The 26,195-nt window shown below is 45.1% G+C and overlaps 1 protein-coding gene across 4 annotated transcripts in view; it reads right to left on the reverse strand.

Annotated features, from left to right (window-relative positions):
- ARHGEF28 (Rho guanine nucleotide exchange factor 28) overlaps nt 1-25,770 on the reverse strand; it is a 954,264-nt gene extending 928,494 nt beyond the window's left edge. For 3 of the 4 annotated variants that reach the window (XM_086960787.1, XM_086960786.1, XM_086960784.1), the window contains exon 1: nt 25,634-25,762. The gene's annotated coding sequence lies outside the window, so the exon portion shown is untranslated. Of the gene's footprint in view, nt 1-25,633 lie in introns of all 4 variants that reach the window. The other variant, XM_086960785.1, reaches the window with a different exon arrangement.
- Between the last annotated feature and the right edge of the window lie 425 nt (nt 25,771-26,195).

Below are 26,195 nucleotides of genomic sequence, written 5' to 3' on the forward strand. Positions count from 1 at the left end.
AAAGGCTTCCCAGCACCCAAAAACATAATCCAGTACTTATTGATTCCGAATTCTACAAACAGATATGTTTTAAATAATTTTCTAAGACTGCTTTCCTCTCCTGTCTTCCTTAATCTAATGGACAGATTGTTCCACAATTTTGCCACTAGGTAAGGGAAAGACCTGCCTCCACCTCTTACTTTCTGCACCCTTGGGATTTCAGCTAAAATATCTCAGGGGTCTCAAAGACTTGCAGGGTTACATAATGTGTCGGCAATTGTGGGCCTTTTTGTAATATGCTCTGTGATCATTACATAGGGATTTAAATTGAATTATTTGTTTAAATCGGAGCGAATGCAGGGTGGTCAGTGACCAGACAGAGATTCATATTTCGGTGTCTGAGACAGCAAGTGCACTGCTGTATTCTGAACCACCTGCAGCCTTTTCACCAAAAGTTCCAGACAGCCAAGATAAAGTAAGTTTCAGTAATCAAGAAGGGAAAGAATCAATAACTGCGCCACTATTCTCTGAGTTGGAGAAAAAACAATATGACACCACCCAGTCTGCAACCTCTTTCAGACATGGTTTCAACTGGTCAATATTGCAATGACTATCCTGAGTTAAGGAGATAATGATCTGGGAATCATCTACTTAGGATTTGGTTGATAGATCATATGCTTGAATTATTTCAGCTAAAGGACTTACATGAAGATTAAAAAGTGTTGGAGTCAGTGAGGATCCCTGAGGCACACTGCATTTTATTGGGAGCGTATCCGACTAGAAAGGTTTGTCAAATGCCTGAAAAGTTCTATCCTCCAAACGCGAGGTTGACTAACATAGGGCAGCACCTGATATTGCTGAGACTAGTAATCTTTGCCGTAACATATCATGGTGACTGTATCGAAGGCGGCACTTAAGTTCAGTAGGATAACTGCCACAATTCCACCTTTGTCCAGAGCAATTTTCCCTCTAAATTTTTTATTTTGTGTGCGGCATTAAAGGGTCTCTGAGCACTGCAGCCCAAACTGTGTGCACCAAAGTCAAGCAACTACTCACTATCACGATCGAAGTGAATGAGCTACTATAGTCAATAGGTTTTGACACTTCAAACTAAATGTAAAAGATGCATTTGGTCTCCCTTTTAGCTGTATGTAATAATTACGTGTAAGTCAAACATTGTAATATATTTGTATTTAACACTAAAATGATCATACCAGCACCCTATGATGTTAACTCCACTTGAACCTGCACTCAACAGATAAAGAAATAACACGACTGAAATGTTTGTACCATTAAGTACATTTCCATTAAATAGTGTGGGAGAGAATTCGACAGAGCTCTCACATTTTTCCATGTCAGGTATGAGCAGTTGACCCAGTCATGTTTTTATTTGTCATTGCATAACCTGTAGTATTTCCACCACAATACAAAAACAAGACTACCGGTGCTAGAATGCAAAGTGCAAAAAGGATTGGATGAGCTAGTCATGCATGATATTGAAGAACAACAGATGGTACACCCATGCTGGACATTAGACAGCAACAAATGAGCTAGCCATACTTGTAATTGGACAGCAATAGAAGAGGTTGCTATGCCTGACGTTGGATGGAACCAGATAAGTTAGTCATGGCTGACATTGGACAGCAACAGATGAGCTAACAATGCCTGACATTGGACAATAACAGGCGAGCTAGCTATGTCTGACACTGGACAGCACGAGAGGGGCCAGCCATGTCTGACATTGTGTAGCACAAGATGAGCTAGGCATGACTGACATTGATCGCAGGAGATGAGTGAGCCATGCCTGAAGATGAGCTAGCCATGCCTGACACTGGACTGCAGGAGATACGCTAGGCTAGCTTGATGTAGAACAGCAGGAGATGAGTTAGGCAGGCCTCACATTTGAGAACAGGAGGTTTATGGACACCACAGCACTGACTTCAGAACTGCATATTTATTGTTTGCTATTTCTTTTACTAGTCTACCTCGGTTATATTTTCCAAAACAGACCCTACTAACATCCTTAAATAACATTAAACATGTGCACCACTGCCCACGCTAGCCAGTTTCCAGTCTTCCCACCTTGATTTTGTTTAGTTGTAGACACTGCTTAATAATTCATTTAAAAGCTATAGGGGCAAAAGAGCTATGGATACCTTTGGCGTATTTACAGCGTGCCAGGTAAGTTACAGCGGCATGCAGTTCCACCCGCACAGGCAAAATACACATTAGAAAACCCTCATGTTACTGAGGCAGCAACTTCAGCGCATTAGCAAAAAGCTTATCGTTGGAGAGTGTTGGATCCTGACTAAGCACATTACTAAATAAGAACCAACATAGTGTACCTCGCACTAAAAGCTGGGCTGCACCTTTAAGTTAGAAACCATGTTGGGTTGTTGCAATACGTTTGAAGCACCCTGTAGACAGCAGCAGATACTTCCCTAGCACTACATCGGTATTCAGCGACTCAATGAGGTAGAGAGACTGCAACATGCCCAAATAGAAGCACAGAAAATGGGCCTCCCTCCATTACCATCAATCAAGCTCAGCTTTTGGGGCTCTTTTCGTAGCAAAGTCATTTTGGACGAGGAGTCAGAAATGTATAGCTGTGGGTGCAGGTATTGTAGTGTTCAGCTGTCCTCAAATATGAGCCATCTGATAAATGGACAGGGGGAAATGCTTTTCTCCTGTAGCCCCTCTGCCGAAGTTAAGTTATGTGTTTTTACCTTATATAAACATTGCTCAGAAACGTCCAGCTCAGAGTCGAAATTGTAAATATCTGGATGACACAATTACTGTTTTTCAGCTTTGCAGAAGGCACTGGAGGACAGGGCACTTTGCAGCTAAAACATAGGCCCACATTTAGATGACGATTTCTGTCTTGTACACTAGGCAGGAGTTAGACTGTGTCTTGTAAGAGGAGTGCTGCTAAGAAAGGGCACGCCAGACTCAGGAGCGGAATGAATTCAAGCCTGAATAAAAGAGTGCTCCAGACAGCATTTCACACTTATAAGTGCTGTCAGTATCTGGTGTGTAAGGAACCGCTCAATGAGCTTAAACTCCCTTGTCTTAAAAACACTGGGGCATATTACAGAGGGCCATTATCGCCGCATTAGAGGGACTTTTTCCCGCTAATGCTGCGATAATTTAATCGCCCTATTACCAAGCTGTCGCTAACACCAGTTAGCGACAGCTTGTAGGTGATAGCGGGCATTTAGGGGCCCACTTTGCATGTCAGCGATAATTATCGCTAATGACATGCAAAGTGGGCGTGCCAAGATGTTAGCGACTGAAAACAGTCGCTAACATCGGTATCTCCGATTACCAACTTTTGGAAAGCGCAAATATCTCCAAAAGCTAACGGCTGCCCTGAGCAGTTCTTAGCCATGTTATCCAATGGTAGGTGGATAACATGGCTAAGAGCATTTGCTCGGTAATGCATGAATATCGCTGACTTTTCAGCGATATTCATGCATTTCGGCCGATTTGTATCGCTTAGGAGATAAACCTTGATAATAGCAAGGCTCCTAAGCGATAAAAATAGGCGAAGCACGGCGATAAAATTATTGCCGCTAACCAAGCATAGCGATAATTATCGCTTATGCTTGGTAATATGCCCCACTGTCTTTATTACAGAATATTTTTAAAGGTGCAGCAGAGGCAATTTTAACAATGAGAAGAACATCTTATAAAATACAGTGCCACTCTCACAAATGAATGGATACAAATAATCTTATTTACAAAGCATTTAACTTCTTATCAGCAGTTTGACAATAAACATAAACGTGTACAGTTTATCAGGGCGCACAAATCAACCATTACTATAATAATAATAATAATAGCACTTGTAAAGCACATGGTTACACCAAATGGTGTGTCCCCGTGCTGGGGCAGACCTCTATAAGGAAAGGAGGACAGACTAAGGACCTATACTTGGAACATCCATGTTTTCAGTTTTTTCTGGAAGAGAACCTCCGAAGATTCTGAGTGGAGAGAAAGAGGAAGTGCAGTCCAATTTTTGGCTGCCCGATAGCTGAAAGATCGTGCCCCCATTCTAGCTTTTTGTACTTTAGGGACTTTGACCAGATAGGTCCCGGCTGATCTGAGATGGCGTGTAGCATTATACAGAGTGAGTAAGCCATGCAGATAGCGCGGACCTTTGCCATGTAAGCTACGGTGGCTTATGCATAGAGCTTTGAAAAGTACTCTTTTTGCAACCAGCAGCCAGAGAAGGATGTCGAGAGCCTGCCCCAGAGAAGCTCTCCCGGGCAGCTTCAGAACTAAGCGGGCTGCCACGTTCTGGATACATTGTAGCCCGTGAAGAGATGTTTTAGTTACTCCTAAGTAAAGAGCATTTCCATAGTCCAGCTGAGTTGTTACCAAGGCGTGGACCAGGGTTTTCCTAGCTGGGGTAGGAAGAACGTCCAGAGTTTTCCGCAGCATCCTCAGAGTCCCGAAGCACTACCCTGCCACCTTCCGGGTCTGTGCCTCAAGCGATAGATTGCAGTCTAACTATATACCTAGGTTTTTAACCTGTTTGCTTGGAGAAGGGGTCGGGCCCAATGTCTGTGGCCACCATGCCGAGGACCAAATGGAGGGGGATTTCCCCACCACCAGAATCTCCATTTTACTGCCATTTAATTTAAGGCAGTTGTTTGTCATACAGGAGGCCAAGTCCTTCAGGCATGAGGAGAACATAGAGGCTGCTCTGATAGAGGTGTGTGATAGTGACACCACCAGTTGCATGCCGTCTGCATATGACACAATGGTGATGCCCTGTTGTTCCACAATCTCTTCCAGGGGTGCAACATATTGATTAAAAAGGATAGGGCTCAAGATGGAGCCCTGAGGGACCCCCTCAGGCAGAGCTATTCTTTTGGAAGTATGTGGACGCTGTGCCACCTGGAAGCTTCTATCCTGCAGAAATGAAGCCATCCATTTAAGTGCGCCATTATCCAACCCTCCTAATCTGAGATGTTGTAAAAGTAGATGGTGGGATACGTTGTCAAAGGCCGCACTTAGGTCCAAAAGGACCATGCCCACGGTCTGCCCCTCATCCACGTGCCTTCCTATAGTCTCAGTTGCAAGGAGCAACGCTGACTCCGTGGAGTATGTAGCTCTACAGCCCAATTGTGAGTGGTGAAGTAAGTTTTGCTGGTTCAAATGTGTGACTAACTGTAAGTTCACCACTTTTTCTGCTATTTTGGTGAAACAGGGCAGAAATGAAATCAGGTGCAGGTTTTCCAGCTGACTTGAGTCAGCTCTTGGCTTTTTCAGTAGGGGGAGTAAAACTGCCTTTTTCCAAGATTTAGGGACCGCACCCTCGGAGAAGGAGAGCACGAGAAGTTACCGTATATACGGCAATAAAATCTCCAGGCCCGCTCTCATGATCTTAGGTGTAGTTAGATCTGTTGGCGAGACAGATTTAATACTTGAAGCTATGGCTCTGAGATCTAAAAGTGAGGGTGGGTCAAATTTAGAGAGGCAGTTGGCCAACTCCCCCATGGTCTTCTCAACTTGGCAGCTCATCCCATCTTGAGCCTCATCCAGAAAGGTATCATATATGAATGAATCAATGAATGTTGGATTTATAGAGCGCGTGGTTACCCTGAGGCGTCCCAGCGCTATACCACTGGGGAACCCGTCCTGGCTTTCTCTGTGAGATGGTCCCTTTACTGGGCATCCCCAAGGTGCAGCCAGGCATCCCCGGCAGTGATGCAGCCGGAGTGGAGATTAAGCAAGCTATTGCCCAGAGTTGCAGCGTGGGACCCCATGGTTGGAGTGGCACAGAGGCGAGATATATCAGGCCTGCTGACATTGGTCCTGTACCCGGCCGCATCGGGAATTGAACCCTGGTCCCGGGCCAACCTCTGCCTCCGGGTCTGCCGCCTCTAACCGTTGAGCCACACTTCTCCACAAAGTAATCTGCAATTTGATTACACGACTCAGATGAACTTGTCACCGGAGTTTCAGATCTCACCAGTGAGGATAGATCTTTAAGAATGGAAAAAAATTCTTTAGAAGCACAATCCGCCTGTTCTAATCTTTCCATATAGTAGGCAGCACAGGTTTTTTTGATGAGAGAATGATAGTACTTCAACTTTATTTTATAAGTAGTCTTATTGTACTCTGAGAAATCAGTCCTCCATATGTGCTCTAGGCACTTACAAGATTTTTGCTGATCTTAGTGCTTCATTGAACAATTGTTCGGATTTAGTCCATCTGCACGGAGCGCTGGAGGTCCAGGGTGCCACCAAATCCAAGGCTTCATTAATCCACCTATCGCCTGATCCAAAAGTCCACATTAATATCCTTACCTAGTGTGGGGCAATTCTGCTGGAGGGCATGCATGAAGTTTTACGGGGTAAATCTGAACCATCTTCAATGTGGAGTACATAATCCTTTAGTAGCTAGGAGGATATCAGCTAACGGGATAGAGAAAGCAATGAGATAGTGGTCGGAGCATTGAACTGCAGTAGGTGGTTCTATTTCTAACTCTGCACAATTAGTAAAAATACAAAAATACGGTCTAATATAATGGATTTGAGTAATAGCTGCAGGGTCTCCAGTTCCTGACATAGAGATTGGGCTTCATTGTTAGTTTGGTCATCAAAGTGTAAATTAAAATCCCCTAAAACTATCAGTTTCTTATAGCATAGTGCAGGTTGTATCATATGCTCCACTAGGCTGGACGTTAAGTTGGTAGCAAGACCGGGTGGTCAATAGATCAAGAAACCCTTCACAGTGTGATTACCAGCTGCTGTGATAGAAAAAAAGGCTGATTCACTACTATCTATGTTGGCCATGTCCAGAGTGCAATGTAGAGATAATTTATAGACTATGGCTATACCTCCCCCACGTTTAATCTGGCGATCCAGTCTGAGGATACCATAATCTTGTGGGAGGGCTTCCAATATCACGGGAGCAGAGTCCTCATTCCACCAAGTTCCAGTGAGGAATACGGCATCAAGGTGGTTATCTAAAATGCAGTTGTGAATTTCTTGCTTGTGTTTGCTAAGGGACCTGGAGTTAAGGAGAATTAAGTTTAGCTTAAGCCTTGCCCCCTGTCCTACCTTGTGAGCGTTGGCTTTATATGTACAGTGGGTGCAGTTCAAAAGCGCTGCATCCATGAATAGGTTGTGCTTACAAATGTCAGGAATCAGGGGGCACAGTTCATGTAGTTGCTCTGTATAGTATGTTAGGTGTTGTTTTGCCCCCGAACAGCCCCTAGCTTGCCTTTGGCGCTCCCGCTGCGCGCGGACGCTCCTGCATATATCTAAAATAGACATCTAGCTGGCGCAACTGGATTGCTAACTTCTGTGGCGTCAGCGGAAATAAGGAGAAAGTGAGCGGAAGTGTTATAAATTATCTGGTCCTGCCCTCCGCTACAACGGCACAGCAGCCGCAGCGGAAAAGGCCATTATTATAAAGACGAAGCACATTTGAATACGTAGGAGAAGGCCTGAATATTTCTTGAGTAATTGCTAAATTCACAATTGAATCATTCACATACTTTTCTCCCTCTATCAATCAATATACATCTTTATTTGGCTATAAAATAGCCATAAAATACACAATAAAATGCAAAAACTATGCAAAAAAAGACATCATATTTCTTAAGAAATTAAATATTAAAATAAGAAAAGGAAAAATCAATCTTTTAACATTGTTTTCCTGGAGGATACAGCAGCTTGAAGGAACATAGCTACACAGCAACATGATTTGCCATCAAACAGAGTGCGTAAGAAGCGGCGCGCCTACATGCACTCTAGCAAAATATGTAAAATGCCACTCTTGCTTTTAATTAAACATTAGGCAAAATATATAGAATGTAAGGGAATCGTTTACCCTTGGGATCGGTGCCATTGCACCTGCTGCACAATTGATAGTTACGTCACAGAGAGCACTCACACCAGCCACTCCTGGGTAATGAGCAAAAGCCAATTTCTTGGAAAGCCGCTGCAATGCATTTACACTGTGTCATCTGCAATATTCTTCAGTGTAGGAATCTATGTTATTGAGCAGAGTACAAATACCATTGTAGAAGATTACTGGACATTCATAGCTAGGTTACACCGCTAGATGCCTTAATATTGCTGAGAGATACATTATAATGCCATTGTAAAATTGGATACATGAATCTAGAATAGGAATGATGCAATGTGGTACTGACAGTCTGAAAACCGTATAAAATGTGTTTAAAAAAAATCAGTGTTGAAACCTACATTGTTTGACATGTACACATTCTCAAAATTCAGAGGACAACCCTAAAGGGAGAATTCATGCATAGACCCTAAGTAACAGAAGTATGTGGTGGGAGCAAAGTGCTGGTTTCAGTCCTGGGGATGGTGTATGGACATGCTACTCTTGACAGCAGCAGAGCAGCTTCTGGGCTGGGCAGCTGGGGTCCGCTGCTTAATTATGTCCACAAAGCCCTCCAGCAGTTCTCCCGTAAGATAAACTAGGGAGCGGGCGGTGTGTAGCCTGCCTCTGCTCTGACATGTCCCCGAGTGCCCCGACACTACTCAAAGAGCCCCCGGGGAGCATTAGTGCTGGCATGCATCTAGAGAATCCTTCATGCTGATCAATTTAAATGAGCACTCGGCAAGTCTCGCTTTGTGCCGTATAGACATGCGCACTGGCGTAACGAAACTCGAGGGGGCCTAGCTGCATGGCATGAGAAGGGGCACCCTCCAGGCTCAATCAGGAGCTCAGCTCTGCAGCCAGAGTGCTGTACTGAGGAGGGGCCCCTGGAGCTTGCCCTCCCCCCCACGCACAGCAGGGGCTGCAGCAGGGGCGGCTCTAGGGTCATGGTGGCCCTGGGCAGGGAGCGTAGTTAGGGGGCCCCGGAAGAGGGGGTCCGGGTGGGGCAGAGCGCGGAGGCCAGTAAAGAGGGGGGGTTGTCAGGGTGTTTAGAAGTGGAACGGACCCGGAGGCCGCCAAATCCCTGCCAGGGGCAGCCACACAAATATGTATCCATCCTCAGAGGATAAATATATTAAGGATATATATTGGTGTGGTGGCCCCTGGGGTTTGGTGGCCCTGTGCAGGTGCACAGCTTGCACATGCCTAAGGCCGGCCCTGGCTGCAGGGGCCCGTGTTACGCCCCTACATGCGTGCTCCAACAGAGAACTTGGTAGCATGCTGTTCTTGATGCAGGCAAATCAGATCTGGTACCACAGCCTTTAACTATGCTCTGTCGCCAGCATAGGGGAGAGAATGTGGCCTAACTGCCAGAGATGTCGACTTTGGTGCTGCAGCTCGAGGTTCGAGCCGAGGCGTCAGCTCGACATCCTCTGATTCTGGGCAAATCACGGAATCTCCCCGTGCCTACCAAACAATTGCAATGCAATCAGAATCGCCTTTGGGACCTTGTAAGTATTTAGCGATGCAGCACATTATTATGCATTACTGCAACAAGGCTGGTTTTATTCATGCTTGCCAACTGCTAATCAGGACTATTAATGATGGCATCACCAGCTGTGACATCACTATGTGTTGGCCTGGTGATGGCATAATAATAATATATTATATCAGGTCTGTTCATGGTATATCAATTTCGGGGATGTCATAATTAATTTGCTTTTGCATGAATTTTGTTTTTTCTTTTTCCTTCTCATAGCTGTTTTTGGTCCTGAGGAGAACCCCAGGAATCACGGGGGTTCGAAACGCATAGACCTTGCTGTTGGATACCAAACAATTGGATTATTTAAACAGACCAGTCTGGTGCAGTCTCAAAAAGTTTTTCGAATTTTATAATTGTTTTTGTGATTTGGTTTGATGCACAACTAAGTTAGACCAAAAAGTATTTTTCTTGTTTGGTGATTGCCCTTGGTTTATTAGTAGAGAGGACAGGAATCCCTTGGAACACCAAGGAGCTGGAAGAAGTATGCATGTGTGATGATAAGTAGGAATGAGCAATGTGGTATGACTGCAAGAATATGAATGGAAATGTTGTGACGAACTATAGCTTGGGTCGGTCATTGTGTGATCAGGTGTAATTCCTTTAACTCTTCTTTATTCAATTGTCTTTTGTTCTTTGAATTGTTAGATGTGGTGTGTTTTCTACATATAAAGATACGTCTTGCTCAAAAAAAGATTTTTTTTTTGTCTTAAATCTGATTTAAATAATAAACACTATTGATTAGTAACGGTGTACACTGACTTGTAGCCTTTGCGCCAAGCTAATTGGTTACTAATTGTTCATTAGTATTGGCATCTGTGGTTGTTTTTTTGGTTAGTTAAATAAAGCATGACTCAGCAAGATGGTAACAAATCTTAGTAAACAATACCATTATCAAGCATTCAGATTGCAGGGTAAACACACCAGTACCAGGCCTGCACTTCTCTTTCTTTGAGCAGGTTTGTTTTTAAAGGTACACAAAGGACAGATTTCAGCGGGCGTGATGCAATGTATATATATATACATGTGTGGAGCCCTGGGCTTTGGTAGCCTTTAGGTTTACCCCCACCTGCACAGCTTCCTTTTAACTTGTGCAATAGTTTGTGTGGAAGAAGTCATGTTTTAGCTGCACCTGTATTACTAAGCGGTAAGGGAATCCGCTCTTCCAGAGCTTTTTCCTTTAACAAGGCCTGTCTAGTAGTGAAGAGTGACACGCAGTCCTCTATAAATCCACCTTACATTACATTACAATACAACATTACATCAGAAGGACTTTCTATCCAGCTCTTTGCTGAACATCGAAGTGTCAAACGAGAGGTGTGGGAAGCCTTGTGTTATGACCGCTTGCAGAGTTTTTGTGACTGCTATTTGCTGTCTTTGTGTGTCTGTGTGGGTAATGGGGAGTTTACCAGGTTGTTGCTGGGTGAATGTGTGAGATAGATATGACTGAGTGATTGTGAATGATTCCCTCTTCACTTTCTATGAAAGGGAATTGGCTCCTTTGTGTGTCTGTGCTGGTGTCTAGAATGCAGAGAGTGAATGATCTAATGGGATGTTGATGTGTTCTGGGGTGTGGAAGCCGGGGATCTGGTCAGTTGGAGGGAGTAAAACCTGACAGAATCTCCTTACTGTTGATGTAACCCGAGGGCCTAACACTAAACAAAGATCTTACCTCTAACCGAACGGCTCCAGACTCTTGTGAGAAGACCCTGCTATTGTATTTAGCACTTACAGTACTAAAATCTTGAATTTTGTTAATGTATTGTTCCCATTCTCCTTTCCTTACCCATGTTCTGTATTGTTATGGTTCCTCCTAGAATGTTGGGTTCTGGAGATATTAGGAGGAACGGTTGAGGGATTCTGCTGATGCCAACCTGAGCGAGGAGACATGAAATAAAGACTTCCTCTCACATTTACTCAAGAGTGGTCTCCCTCCATTCTGTTACACCTGCCCTCCACCTACAATAGGCCACTTCTGTGCTCCATTAAAATATAGAGTCACCTGCAAAGTAGCACTGCGCTTTTACAGGTTCCTTGCAGTGAACGATACAGAGAATTGAACCCTCACTGTGAAGCCTGCATCTTAAATTTGGGTCCACATATAAACCTGCAGCATATTTTCATACTCTGATGTCATATACCAATGAATTCACCAAAAATATTTTTTAACGGGGTTATTAAATGTGGCCTTGTCTTGTTTTACTCTCTTAGTAACTCTTGCAAGAGACTAGTGCTCTAAGGCTTAGTTTTAGTCTATCTGCCCTTTTTCTAGGTTCATTTCACATTAGATTTTGGAGCTAACAGGGAAACCTCTCACACTGACACTGCGGAGGACATAGTGCCTAAAATGGGTCGGTGGTCTAAAAGCAGATAGTGCCAGGAAGAGGTGTGGCAGGTCCCCAAACATGGAATCGAAAAGGGTATAGAGGTAGGTATATGTGCTTTACTCAAGGGCTGTGCTTTGAGAGTTCAGTGTACAGGACACTTATAATGTTTATTTTTTTATTTTCGAAGTTTTGTAGAGCGCTAGCCTGACCAGGGGGTATCGGAGTGCTTCACAAGAGAGCAGAACATATTGTAATACAGTAAAACAATCCGGATGAGAGTCATAGTAAAGAAGATGTTGAGGAGTTCCGTTACAAGGACTTGTTATCCCACAACCGAGAGAGGTTAAGTGGCATTTTCAGCACTCTGACTGATCCTATCCAATCGCTAGAGATCGATCGAGGAAAAGGATTTTGAGCTGACTTTGGAATTTAGCAAAGGAGGGTATAGTTCTGTTGTGGTGGGGATCGAGTTCCATATTTTGGGTGCATTGCCGGCGAAGGATCTGGCCGTGGTTTTTTGTTTTTGTGGTTTTAGCGGGATAAGAAGTAGGTATTGGAGCTTCTAAGGTTCCTGTTCTGATCTGCTTTTTTGAGTTTGGATGACAGATATTGGGGTTTGCCTGTGTGGAGGGCTTTGTGGGTGAGGCAGGTCGTTCTGAAGTTCACCCGCATTTCTATTGGAAGCCACTTGAGTTCTTTGAGCGCAGGAGAGATGCAGTCAAATTTCTTTAAACCAGTGACCATTCTGACAGCCGTATTGAGGGTTGTTTTCAGCGGAGCAGGTTGTGTTTTTGCTATTACCGAGAGGACTGCGTTTCCATAGTCTAGTCTTGACAGCACCAATGCTTGCGTGGCTTGTTTGAGATCTTTGGGGGGATTGAAAGGTTTTATTTTGTTTAGTAGCTTCAGGTTAAGGAAGGTGCTCTTAGCTGAAATCTTAATGCGTTTGGTCATGTCCAGTTTTGAGTCTAGCGTGATGCCTAATGATTTAACAGAATCGGCCAGGGTGAGGTTCCCGTTGAGCGCATCGATCTCTTTTAGCCACTCGACCATTTGAGGGTTCTCATCTTTGTTCGAGATGAGGAATAGTTCGGTTTTGTCCGGTTTCAGTTTTAAGTGGTTGCTTGACAGCCAGCGTTGCACTTTTCTTAGTGTTTCACTAAGCCTTTGGATGTCATTAGCAGAGGAGATTTCCAGATAGATTTGGGTATCATCAGCATATAGGTGAAAAGGGATGTTAGCTTTTCTGAGTAAAGTGGCGAGGGGTTCCATGTAAATGTTAAAGAGTAGAGGGGAGAGCACTGATCCTTGGAGGACTCTCCTCAAGACTGGCTGAAGGTCAGATTCGAAGCATCTGATTTTGATTCTCTGGGAGCAGTTGAATAGGAATGAGGTGAACCAATTGAGGACCACTTCGTTTAAACCAGCCCTTTCTTCGAGAGATTTGAGGAGAAGTTTGTGGTCAACTGTGTTAAATGCAGCCGATAGGTCTAGGAGAATGAGGAGGCAACATTGGTCTGAGTTCAGTGATTTGTGAATATCATCAATTATGTTGAAGATTGCAGTTTCAGTGCTGCATCCTTTCCTGAATCCTGACTGATGGGAGTCAAGGAGGTTAGTATTGTCCAGGTGTTGAGTTAATTGTTGGAGTACACATCTTTCTATGATTTTGGAAAGAAGAGGAAGGTTGGAGACGGGTCTGAAGTTGTTTAGGTCATTTATGTCCAGGCCTGTTTTTTTCAGCAGCGGGGTGACTTGACCCACTTTCAGACAATCAGGAACGCTTCTGGTTTTTAGGGAGCTAAATGAGAGGGGTGCCTGTTGAATGGCCTGCCACACATTTATTAATAACTTTAACACACTTTGGCAGGGTCGGGCTGGGGAAGAAAATAGGCGTGGGCACCAAAATAATAGTGGACTCTATTAGAGAAGCAGACAGCTAAAAAAGTGTCTGATGATTGTAAATGGGGCCGTTTTGAACTTGTAAAGACACGCGGTATAAATGTTTTGTAAGGTATGGAAGACACATGGATTTGAGGTGCTGAGCATAATGTTTATGTTAATATTAGCAAATCAACAGTAAAAACTGGCCCAGCAGACCATAAAACAGGTCCTCAAACAGCCAAAAAACAGGCCCACACGCTAATCTTTCAGACTGTCCTATTGGCCAGTCTGTCACTGCACTATGGCCTTATTTACTTGTGGTCTCTTAATTTCAGAGGGGTCAGTAAGAGTAGATGCTGGCTCCATTTGAATAATATATATATATTTTTTACTTTAGATGGAGATTTCAGCTGCTGAAAACAGTCTAAAACTCTGTGTGAAACTCTGAGGAAAATTAGGCATTACCATGGAAGCAGACTTGGAATTACCAATTTTCGTGGTAATTCTTCATTTCTAACTGGATGGTCAGGACCAGCTCATGACAGGACAGATTTCCTCACTCTCAGAGTTACCAGTGCCCAGCGGTAGCTCCTCCGCTATGGCAAATGAGCATCGGCCCCCTTGCCAGCCTCAAAATTTGAAAATAAAATGATAATAAAATGTGTTTCTTATCGTTATTTTTCTTCCATTGAATGAGTCTTGGAGCAGAGCAATCACGAGGTAGTCATGAGGAGGAGTGTTGGGCATTGACTTCAGTGCACATGTGGGTTTGACTGGCTGTCTCAGGGTGGCCAACCCAACATGCGCACTGAGCTGTCTCCAACCCAAGCTGCGTTGCTGGGTTGAAGCCAGCAGGCACAGGCTACCAGTCTCCCTGGGAGTGCAACTCCAGAGCGCTAAGGACAATCCTGACGCTGAGAGCAGAGTCATGATTGGCCGCAGAAGAGTCTGGGAGCCTGCTCTGCAGCGAGGAAGAAGAGCAGTTTCAGGCGGTGATGGGGCAGGTAAGTTCTTTCTTTACTTTTTATTTTAGTGTTTTCTTCGTCCGTTGTCACCCTCCTCTCCACTCGCCACCCCACCTGCACACCAGCCGCTACAGCCTGTACCTCTGGTACCAATAGCCCCATGGATCTGGAAAATCCACCTTTTTTTTTATAGAAGTGCCACAATAGCTTGGCAACAAAAACACTTTTCAGAACCAAAGTATTTATTACCCTCAAGGTATTGGAAATAAAGAGTTCATCTGAAGAAGAGAGATATTTGTACAAACATTGACTCACAGGAAACCGAAGGAAAAGATGAAAGCAGTCTTGTGTATGTAAAATAGTGCAGTCAGCGTGAACCATCACAAGTCACAAGGGGTAGAGGGCAGCTAGGGGATGTTCCTACCCCTTCTTACTCAGAATGGAATACACTAATGCGTTGCTACCATCTTTAATTTGATTTGACAGCGGACACCCCAATTGTGCAGGAAGAAGACATTGAGAGACGTAGACGGTGGTCCCACGGACCACAGCATGGAACCCCAAATCTCATATTCACAATGTGCTGTTTGTTTGTGGCATAACGGCTCCTGTCTCCTTCCGGAGCATGGTCTGCAGTGTGAAGACATTGTTAATCTGAATTCTGAGATGGGGGTGCAAGAGACCAAAGAGAATCCAATAAACTTGTACACAAGTGGGAAGTTCAGTAACATTGTAGTATCATGCAATCTGCTCCTACCTGCAATTTAGGGAAGAAAACAACTGATTCCCGTCCAGCTAAGCAATGGCATACACACTGAACAATGACCAATACCTTGTTCAGCACCAGCAGTTCAGCTTCACTGGGATACGAAGTCCACCCGGTCGCCATCTCACCAACCCCCCATGCACCAGGGTAGAACCGCTGCAAGCCCGGGGGCAAACTGTCCTCAACCATTCGAAATCTACATCACTCAAATGGTAACATCAGTTCCATTAAAAGCACTTCAACTACCAGCAGAGCCTCTTACAACGTTAATGAAGTCAGACTATCAGCATCACACCAAGTGCCAAGAAGCCCCTTTGACTCTCCAGAGCAATAGAAGATTGGCAACAGTCTGCGCACCCCACCAGTGTTCTGTTCCCGCCTTGAGAACTCGTGGCCACAATCCACTTGCCCCTAAGTGTGCTACAAGCGTCTGGGCAGTGACTCTTCGGGGGTCCTGCAGTGGCACTTACGTGACCCCAGCACAGCCCATATACAGAAGATGGGAATGGTACAGCTCAACTTAAGGGTATCGAAGTTGGAGGAGGCCCAGAGGAACTCTTCAGAAGCTCATCGACAAGTTTAAAGCCTCTCAGAGACTGTCTTTGGAGACACAAGTTATGCAACCATTGGACAATCAAGCTTCACAGTTGATTACGTTCCTCCAGCAATGCTTCTACTGCACTTTTTGAACTTTGGACCACAGGCTGTCGTGAGAATCAGCAGGGCAGAACAACTTTGTACTCTCAGAACATGATACAATTGAGTATGGCATCAAAAGATCCCTGACTTCCCTGCACCTGTGGGAGTGTCTTTACATCAGGTTAAAGTATGAACTACAGAAACAATGCATTGCGGCAGCTGACATCACTTGTCCTCCTCTTTTCTACTGACTGACTCAAAGCGCAATAGGCTCACAGTGGTCCTGTATTCTTTGTTTAGTTTTGCACTGTTGGACTCTTTGACTTTTCATTTTTTTTGGGGGGGGGAGATAGTAGAGTTCTGAGGGCATGGTGCAGAAGCCCCATCTTCCTGAAGGCTGTCTCCACACTGCACATGCCATCCACTCACAGGTGTCAACAATCAGGTGACATTGCCAATGAATGATAAGCTAGGAGCCCAATCCCTCATTCCAGGTATTTGCAGCAGTCCCATGCCTGAGTCGTCCTGTACAATAATGCAGGCCTTGGGCCCATGGCAGTCCAGCTCCTTCCTGTTTCACATATTGACCTTCCACCGGCAGCGAGGCCTAGAGTTGGGGGGGCACCTTTCATTTCTTTCTCGGTATTGGGTTGGACTGTCGGGCAGTCTGGCATTGCCAGGTGGGTCAGCTTGAAAGGAACAGTGTGTGGGATACTTTTGTTTTCGTCCCGTGGGCTGCAAATGGATCACACAAAAAGAAAACCCGCACATTGGTCTATTCAAGCTGGCCCATCTGGCGAGTACCCGCCTGCCCGACAGGCCAGTCCAAACCTGCTCCTACGCGCAGAGCAGCATTGCCTCTGCATGTAGGTGCCCTTCGACTGTCGGTGGCGGCTCTGGGTGTGCGACGACACGCTCTAAAGTGCTTTAATCCCATCTGTCGCACGCAGCCCCGCCCTTCGACCAATCGTTTATGATGCCACTGACAGGGGAACAAAGCTCGAGCTTAGCCAGGCCTTTCACTGAGCATGTAAGGGTGAGTGAGGCCGTGATCATTACCTGGGAAGCCGAGCAGGTGTCACCTGCAGGCCGCATGGAGCTGGGGAACCAAAGCATCTCGTTTCACCCGTGATTGTTAGCAGAGCGCAGCTGTTTAAAGGTCATCGCTGACGGGTTACCCGCGTGCCTAGGTGTCACCAGGCTAGCAGCATGAGAAGCCGCTAGCCGACACGTAGGAGCTCAGGACTTCATGTGGGTTTGTTCGGCCCAGCTGGATTTTATTTTGTCATCTAGTCAAAGGCAAAGTAATAATTCTGCCAACCATTTTTGAAATCATACAATGTTTCTGATGTTCGAAAGAGAATACCTTACAGGCGTCTGAAAACTCCCTCCTCCCAAAACCCCCACATATCCGCAAAGAAAGTATATACATTGCTCGTTTACGTTCTGTGAGTTCAGTTTACAACAATTTACCAGCGCCGCCGCCAACAGCAGCGAGGTGGCATCGAGGCACTAACACATCAACTACCATCATAAGAGACAGTTAGCCTGTGGAAAGGGTACCGACAGAGTAGATACAACTGAGATGATGAACACTCTCTGTAGGACCCATTGTGACAGATATTCGACTGATTATAGTCATTGTAAAGTTATTATGCTTGTGTTTTGTTACCTCTGCTGTAGTCTAACCTTTGGTGGGCTTAGTTTAGCCGATGAAGCCACAGCTAAAGGCTTATCTTTTTATCACTCACTGCAGGTGTCTGATTGACTATGAAGAGAATAGTTTTCGTCAAGAGAAGTGTCCTAGGCATGTTTGAACATGTTCAGTGAAAACTTTGGAAAAAAGTGTGTCGCTCAGGGGAGCAAAAACATCCTGGCTCTGAAGTTTGAAAAAATATTCACTCATCTTCAGATCCATGCATTTACCACCCCACTGAAGGGTCGCATTCAAAATGTGTCAGATGAAAACAACTCACTTCAATACTATTTCACTGAAAATGACTCGCTGCACATACGATTCACATACATCACCTTTTTTGTTTACTTTTTTCTCAATATTCCTACAAATAATTTTCATTTCTCACAATATCATTATGGCTTCACGTTGTTTTTAGTAATGCACAACCAGTTAATTAATTGCTTTTAGCTAAATATAAATTAAGTTAAATAAGTCTTTTTTTCTTAATGAAGCAGTTTCTGCTTCATTGTTGTTTTAATAACTTAATGAAAATGTGGCCGAACATCATTATCAAGAATGTTGTTATGAGTACACTTTTTACTTTTACGGGAAATTCAATTTGCCTCGTTACCATTCATAACAAAAAACAAACATTTGCAATGCAATAGGTCTTGCATTTATGTGGGTTTTGCTACTGGCATTGTAAATGACAGTGTGTTTTATTTATGTTTAAAAAACAAAAACATAAAAAAGGCATTGTCATTTACAATGTCAATAGCTCAAACTCGTGTAAATGCTAGACCTGTTGCATTGCAAATGCTTATTTGCCTGTGCTACACTGAACTGATGCGGACCGTACTGCAAATTAATTAAATAAAGCAGAGTGGCCACTAAAGTGAAAGCAGACCATGCTGGAATAAGGAAAGACCATTACAGAAAAAAGTGCTCATCCCCTAAATAACAGAGATCGTGTAACGAGCAAAGTAAATGGTCCAGTCGCTATGGGAGGTAACACATGGAGACAAGGTGGTACCCAAGAGGGACTAACACGCCTCATAATGAATCGGAATTCAGCTTTTACAAAGTACAATGACACCAGCCAATTAAAAATATGGGTGGAGAGCGGGTGGGGTTTCCACTGCCTACTTTATTACATCATGCGGCGCAGAGCGGGCAGCACATGAGCGCTGCTTCTAGGCTCGACCTAAAAAAAGTAAGGCCAGATCAGCACTATTTTTTCTTAGTTTAACGCTTTACCCTCGTTATCACCTCAAGTATTTAACTGTCTTTTGATAAATACGTTAACTTCAGACGTACATTTGACTATATGAATATTAGCAAAATAATGTTTTCATTGATTATTTATTAGGCAATAAGCCTTGTTCTGAGTCTTTTTGTTTATTATTCTCTTTTTTTTCTTTCTAATGAAACATCATGCCCTCATTTTCACCTTGTAATAAATGAAGATAAAGAAAAGTGAATGCGGTCACTGTTCTTTTTAAATATTAAAGGTTTTTATGAGCTAATGGTACCTCTGAAATATGTTGTTCTAGGAAAATTTCTTGTAAAAACATTGAAATGAGCGGTTTCGAAGTGAAGCATTTTGAGGCGCATTTTTTGTAGATCACACTTTTCAGCACACCGGGAAAAGACTCTAAAAAAATATTAACTATACAACTCAAAAAGCATCTGAAGTCCTGACGACTGTTGTAGGCTGCTGTCAGTATTTATGCCAAAGGGAGCAGTGGTGGCTCTGAAGAACGTCACAGGAAGACAGCTATCAATACAGGGGAAACTTAATAGTTTTACTACTGAGCCTCCGGTTGGCATTCTACCAATGGACAATGAGATGTTTCTACAACATTCCGTTTAGGTTTCAGGTATATTAGATAAATTAAATGACTTGCTGAAATCCTTTTTAACAGTACAACTTCTCACGGTTGATTTGAATGCTTTATGGCTAAAAAATCTACCATTCCAAGCAGAAAGCCATAGAGAATTGATTTCTCTAGGTTTTTTAGAGTAGAATTAAAAGCGCTACACCATTTCTTGGTAGAGTGTGGCCAGGAAAGGAGGAAGGAAATTTAGTGCTTCCTGAAGAAATAGCAAGAGGTGTATTAGAAGGGACAGTGGTGTCTGATGCAACATATTGTGTATAGACACCACACTGGGCCTTCTGTTGTGGCCACCGATGAGCCATTACAAGAGTGGCACCGGGATCGTATTACAACAATGCTTGCTTGTATCCAATGAGATAGCAGGATTAATTAATGCAGGCAGAACATCTATATTAATTTAGGGGTATACTCAAAATGGCATTTAGAAGCATGCATGATAATTCTTCTGTAGTATTCCGTTACATACTCTTAAAATGGCTTTGTGAATTTGCCCCAAAACATCTAAAATATAAATATTCAGGGAATATACATAAGCCATTAGAGCAACTAGAATAGACTGCCTTTTTTTGCACTTTTACAAATAGGGAGTTGAACGTTTCAGCCTGATTCACAAAGACATGTACGCGTCCTCAAGGGGCGGCTCCTCAGTTAAGTCGGAGGAGCGTCGCCCCACTAAAACATTGCCTCTAGAGATAGAAAAATAAAATAATAATAAAGTTAATTTATTTCCATTTTTTTCTCAAAACCCTGTCCCGATCCAAGCGCCAGGAGCGGGGCATTCTGATTTCTGCTGCTGCCTGACTGGCAGCAACAGAAAGCAGTGATGGGCAGGGCACTTTAAGTTTAGGGTAACAATGTCTTTTTGAAAGGCCGTCTTGCGGCGGCCAGACAGACATGCACATTTTAAACCTCTCTAGCCCCGCTGTCTTAGTCAGTGGGGCTAGAGACAGCATAGGGTTCCAGTGTCCTCTGGAGCCCTGAAGGAGGCCGCTCCCTCCAATCCTGGTGCCTCTTTCATGCTGCATGAGAGCAGCACCAGGATTGGTTACTGCAGTGTCTGGGTTCTGCATTGGAGCCTGCCTGCCTGCCTGCCTGGATTAGACCCGAGCTAGGAGGTCAATGCACCAGGAAGGCAAGTGGAATTATTTTTTGTTTAGTTACTTTTTTAGTTTTATTTTTGCCCCTTCCACCCTACCACCCTCCTTACATGCCAGCCGGCCCCGCTGTACTCATCAATTCTTTAGTGAACTGGACCCTAAAAGTGTGTTCTACCACATCAGCAGCCAGCCCCAGTCTTCGGGAGGCTGTTTGCCTTCAGTATGCCAGTTAAATCAAATATTTCTGAAACAGAGCCAAGATGAGAAAGGAAGTTCATTTCTCTTGGATTTGGCCTCTGACTTCATGCTTTATTATATCACAGGTTATTGTTTGGTTTGTTTCTCTTTGCTGCTATTGCCCGAAATGCCATGAAGAGCAGTTTCGCAGCACCTGAGAGACAACAAGCGGCAAGGGGTAACACATTAAAACACAGACCGTTCAAATGAGACAATGATACATGAAACAAGATTCCAACAACATGTTTGAAAATCTAAGGAAGGCCGCGGCTGTTTTAGGAATTAAATTTGTGAAAGTTTTGAGTCATATTCCCACCAGCACACACAGCTCTCTTTTTGCCTGAGGTTGTGTGGGGGTGGAGGGGGGGGGGGGGGGGTTGGCATTTAAAAGTAATGGGGAACATGTATAATGCGCATGTAAATGTTTAAATGTACAGATCTTCATTCTGGCAACTTGTGCGTTATGATTGCCTAGTAACTTCTGTATGTGATTGGTTGGCGCCACAAGAAGATAATGCGATGGGCGAAGGACCAATCAGTTTGTAGAGGAGAGAACCCAAGTCTATCCCCCAGGCTCCGGGGTCCTCAGCCTGCATGCTGACCACCTACCACCAGACACACCCCCTTCCAACATTAACAAGGGGATACTTCATGTGACTACGAATGTGGAAATCAGTTTTTCACGTTGTTTTCCTCTTCAGATAACCACGGAAATACAGACCAGTGTGAATCACAGAATTCGCTGTAATAATATTACTGCTCCCCAGGAACAGTTCCTCAGTGAGCATGGACCTGTGGCTTGGAGTCCAACTAAAGCTCTAATAAAGATGTCGGAAGGTAAAGCCTCTGTTCGCCATTGGCTCAAAGTACCTGGTTTGGGAGGTGGGCCATCAGCCATCAATGCACTCACTCTAAGGCTGTGCTCAGCCACTCCCCAAACAGATAATGTAATCTGACCAGCTGTAGCTACTCCGCACGCACTCTGTCGACCTCTGACCTTTCATGCCAGCAGGTGCATCGAAGCAGCTTTCAGCTGCATGTATGTAGCAGGTCTCAAAAGAAGGAAATGACTTAATATAAGTGTATATTTGAAGTATGTTCGTGCCTTGTGTATATTAAAGAGCAGAGATACAAAAAGAAGAGGCGCTTGCCGAGACACATGCGCAGGAGCAGACGTCTCGTCTGCTCATCAGATTACAACTAACACTGCAATCCCTTGAGGAGGAGAGCTCTCCTGACCATACATTATTTAGGTTTGCGCAGGGTCCCCAAGCTAGTGCACCGCAGCGGGCAGGGAGCGCTAAGGATTGTGGGAGGAGGAGATTCGTTGTCACTCACCTCCTATAAGTCCGACTATTCCTGGGCAATGTCACTCGCTTCAGGTAGAAGGAACACTCTGCCTGGCACTGTGTGGTGAGGATCAGGCCCGTCAGGCGGCCGCAGGTGCTTCTGGGAGGGCCAGCAGGGGCAACATCAAGGAGACATCAAAGGGTCTTGTTTGAGGAAGGTCTGAGCTAAAGACTGATTCACAAAGGTGTGTCGTGGGAGTAGGAGTGACTTACTCTTGTACTACTCCTGGGTTATGCCTGAATTAAGGAAAACAAGGACTACCTACCCCATGACCAGGTCCCCTAGCAGGCGTTTGCCTCAGTCGTACTGAATCCCCTGGTGGTGATGGGATTTCAGCGTACCTGCTACAAATGTGTCCCACTGAATCAAGGTGTCCGCTGCATAGCACCCAAGAAGCCATGTGTGAAATCTAAACTCAGGCCTGGCTTTCAGCCAACAGCTCTTTGCATTCTGGAGTTTGTGTGTTTGCTCTTCGGTTGTTAGTGTGGGCTTCAAAATCCATGTATGAAATGTGGCACTGGGTAAAAAGCCTGACTGACTGAAAGTGTTACTCAGAAAATGTATCTGGAGCTCATATAAAGCGCGTCGAGTTCGTGCCATTTAAAAAACTGCATAAAAACATAAGAGCTCAAAAACTTTTCAACATCTCTTCACGTCCTCTTGTGTCTCTGCTCACCATCACACAGGGCACAGACGCACACGGCTCCTTCCCTTCCCTCTGTTAAAGGAAACGCAGTGTTGACAATCCTGCCTCTCTCGCGCGCCTTCCTTGCCTCTAATTAAACAAGGAAACGTCTGACTGGCACTTCTTGGCGCTATGCGTCTTCGAGTGTACACACGGAATATGCGGGAGGAAACAGAAGCGTCCGGTGGGGGTCTCGGGAGCAGGCACCCCACTGCCTTAAAGGAGGCGCTCCCAGATTGTATCTGGAGGGAGTGTGATTGTGAGCACCCAAGACAGGCAGCTCGGTATGCTAATGCACCGAACAACAACTACAGCGGAGACGTGTCAGCCACACTTCACAGGTACAGCTCGAAGGCAGAAACGTTGCCTTTCTTTATCTTTTCAAGTGAATAAAGTCATGACTTTGACACTTTTTAATGGTATCGGCTGCCGGAGAAGGGAGCGTAAAATTATCTAACACGATGATACTGGAATCTGATGGTACATTTTATTCTACTAGGCTTTGCATAGATACTACCACACCTAGCCTGTAAATTAATAGCGTTTTGCATTCTGGGACTTGTAGTTTCACTTTTTGCGCAGTAAATATAGCCTCAAAAATCTCGCCATGCAAAGTGTTGTTGGCTACAAACTGAGCACTGTCTGAAGATGTCACGCATGGCACGGGGGCACTTCTAACTATATTTTTAGAGGGACCCATCGAATACGCGGATTGTGGGAGTCTATCTCATGTGGGCTCTGCCCCTGGGGATTGATAAAAAGAAGCTGCTGTGCTAATGGGCGAGAACTTTGAGGCAGAAGATTGTAAACAGCTTGTGTCACTTATTGGGCGTGACACACTCAATGGTTAGTCCAAGGGGCAACCTCTCTTTGCTTTGTTTGGTATAACGTACACCTAGCTTGAAGGAGGAAGGCAGGCAGCCCTTAAATAAAAATAAATAAATAAGCGCCCTGCTCAAAAGGCCGGCTTTGAGTGGTACCAAGGCTGCCGGATTTTATTCCATCTCCTACCCCTTTTTCCCACCATCCTACTGTTGCAGTCTCTTTATTTCGCTCTTGCATAATCTTTTCATCCCTTTGTCCCGTTGTCACAGTTATCCTTTCTCGTTCTCTTCCTCCATTCTCCGCCTATCGAGCTCTAGCTCTGGGTCAAAGTCTGGTGATGAACAATAAGCCCCAGCCCAAAAAAGGAGTCCCAGCCCATAGTTTTGAGCATCAGTGCCAACCACCTTCACCCACCCACAAATTAAGCACTGGCAGAGGAATGCTTTACAGACAGAGGTTTCCAGTTACAGCAGCAATTTCAAACACCCTTTGAGGGGTCATACATCGAACAATCTAGTGTGGGGCTCAGGTACACTAAAGTCACTAGGCCATAAAGTGATCTATCTATCTATCTATCTATCTATCTATCTATCTATCTATCTATCTATCTATCTATCTATCTATCTATCTATCTATCTATCTATCTATCTATCTATCTATCTATCTGTCTGTCTGTCTGTCTGTCTGTCTGTCTATATCATTCTCAAAAATAAAATTGGAGTCAGTGTCTATAGAGTAATAACTCTGCAATGTAGCCCAGACAACCTTGTTCTGTGGTGCTGCAGGCAAAGTGGTCGGTCGCTTGTGACCATTCTGTCTACAGAGGACTCAGTACAGACGTTATGTAACTTGTTAAGCGTGATGATAGCTGGCTAAACTGGCTTCTTGGCGCTAGAAACAGAATGCCATGAAAACACCACACTGAGCACAATATTGGTTATTAGGAGGTGGAGAGTCACCATAGTCAGTGCACCCCCATCCACCCAGTGCCTAAAGAATGATGCAATTTTGCAGTCAAAGGTGATTATCGCGCAATTATAAAGTTGCTGTGTTTGCCACATAATCCACAATGCGCTGTTTAATCTTCTGATTTTAACAAACAAAAATGTTTCTAGATCAAAAGTTACTAAAACCATGGCAACACTAGCTGCTGTGCAGTGGAAGGCCATTCACAAATATTGGCTTGGTCACCTTTTGTGCTGCTTATTGCTGTCTATGGGTGTCAAACGGATACTAATTAGGCCAGACCTGATAGTGATAACGTGTAAAAATGACGAAACAATGAGGTAATACTAACACAAAATGTGCGACATTAGCTGCATAATTTGTGTTTCTTTGCTGCATACTGTAGTCCTCCCCACCGCATAATTCCAGTGGCCCTGCCCCGCCCCTCAGCCACAGGTGAGAAGGAGTGGCACCGCGGAGAGAGTGCAGCGTGCCTGGAGGCGGGGGAGGCAGCTGCGCATCCGCGTGGAAGTCCGCAGGGACTCCTCCGCCCACCTGCAACTCCATCCCAAAAAGTGGGATCCTTCAGCCAATCGAAACACTTCACAACAGAAACGTGAATGCAAAAAGCAAAAAAACATATGGCAGAGACCCACCTGAAAAACAGTGGAACTGCAGGGGCCAGTTAGAAAGAACACCACATTACTATCTTCACCGTCCGCTCGCACGCACTACACAGTCGCATTTGGTGTTTCAGGTAAAACGCGCGTTTCAGACAAAACCTGGGGGCTTAGGCAGGTGCAACACAATACCACAGCAGGGCAGCCGGGGAAGAGCCCTTGGAAGACTATGTCCAGGAGACAACACCAAATGCAGAAAAGTAACAAGTGGCAGGAAGCGAAAGAGCAGACATAGCCGCCGGGAGTAAGCGAGCAGGGGCTGGTGCCTTCCTTACCTGCGGAAAGGGGCTCCCCCTCATGCCAGGACAGCGGGGTCCCTCCTGTGGGGGAGATGAGCTGTTGCCGCGGGCGGGCGGGCGGGTGGCTGCTGCTCCTGCACCGGCTGTCAGACCCTCCTCGCCGCTGCACAGAAGGAACCTGAGCGCTGGGAGGAGCGACAGCCACCGAGCCAGTGACGAGTGGGAGGTGCCGGGCGCACCCCTCCTCCCCCCAGCCTCTGCTCTGGTGACAACCGTGCCTCCTTCGCAGCGGACACTTTGCTGTGCCAGGCAGCTGCCCCCACTTTCTTCCTGCCCCAGGCTCCGGTGTCTGCCCCTCCCAATAGAGGACCACCGTGGCATCACCGGCAGAGGAGACAATACCACAGTCACATGCCCTGAAACATGAACACACCCAGGAGACCCGAGTCCTGTGCTCCCGAGCCGCAACCTGTTCCCCAGACACTCTCCAGTTCCCAGCGTGCGCAACGGGGACACCCGTCTCCGGCTCTGGCAAGGACGCAAGGTGCCCGTCTCTTTTCCCACGCGCTTTCAGCTTCTGCGTGGAGTTCCTTCACGC

Source organism: Lissotriton vulgaris, chromosome 3_1 (genome assembly GCF_964263255.1).
Source record: "Lissotriton vulgaris chromosome 3_1, aLisVul1.2, whole genome shotgun sequence".
Taxonomy (NCBI): domain Eukaryota; kingdom Metazoa; phylum Chordata; class Amphibia; order Caudata; family Salamandridae; genus Lissotriton; species Lissotriton vulgaris.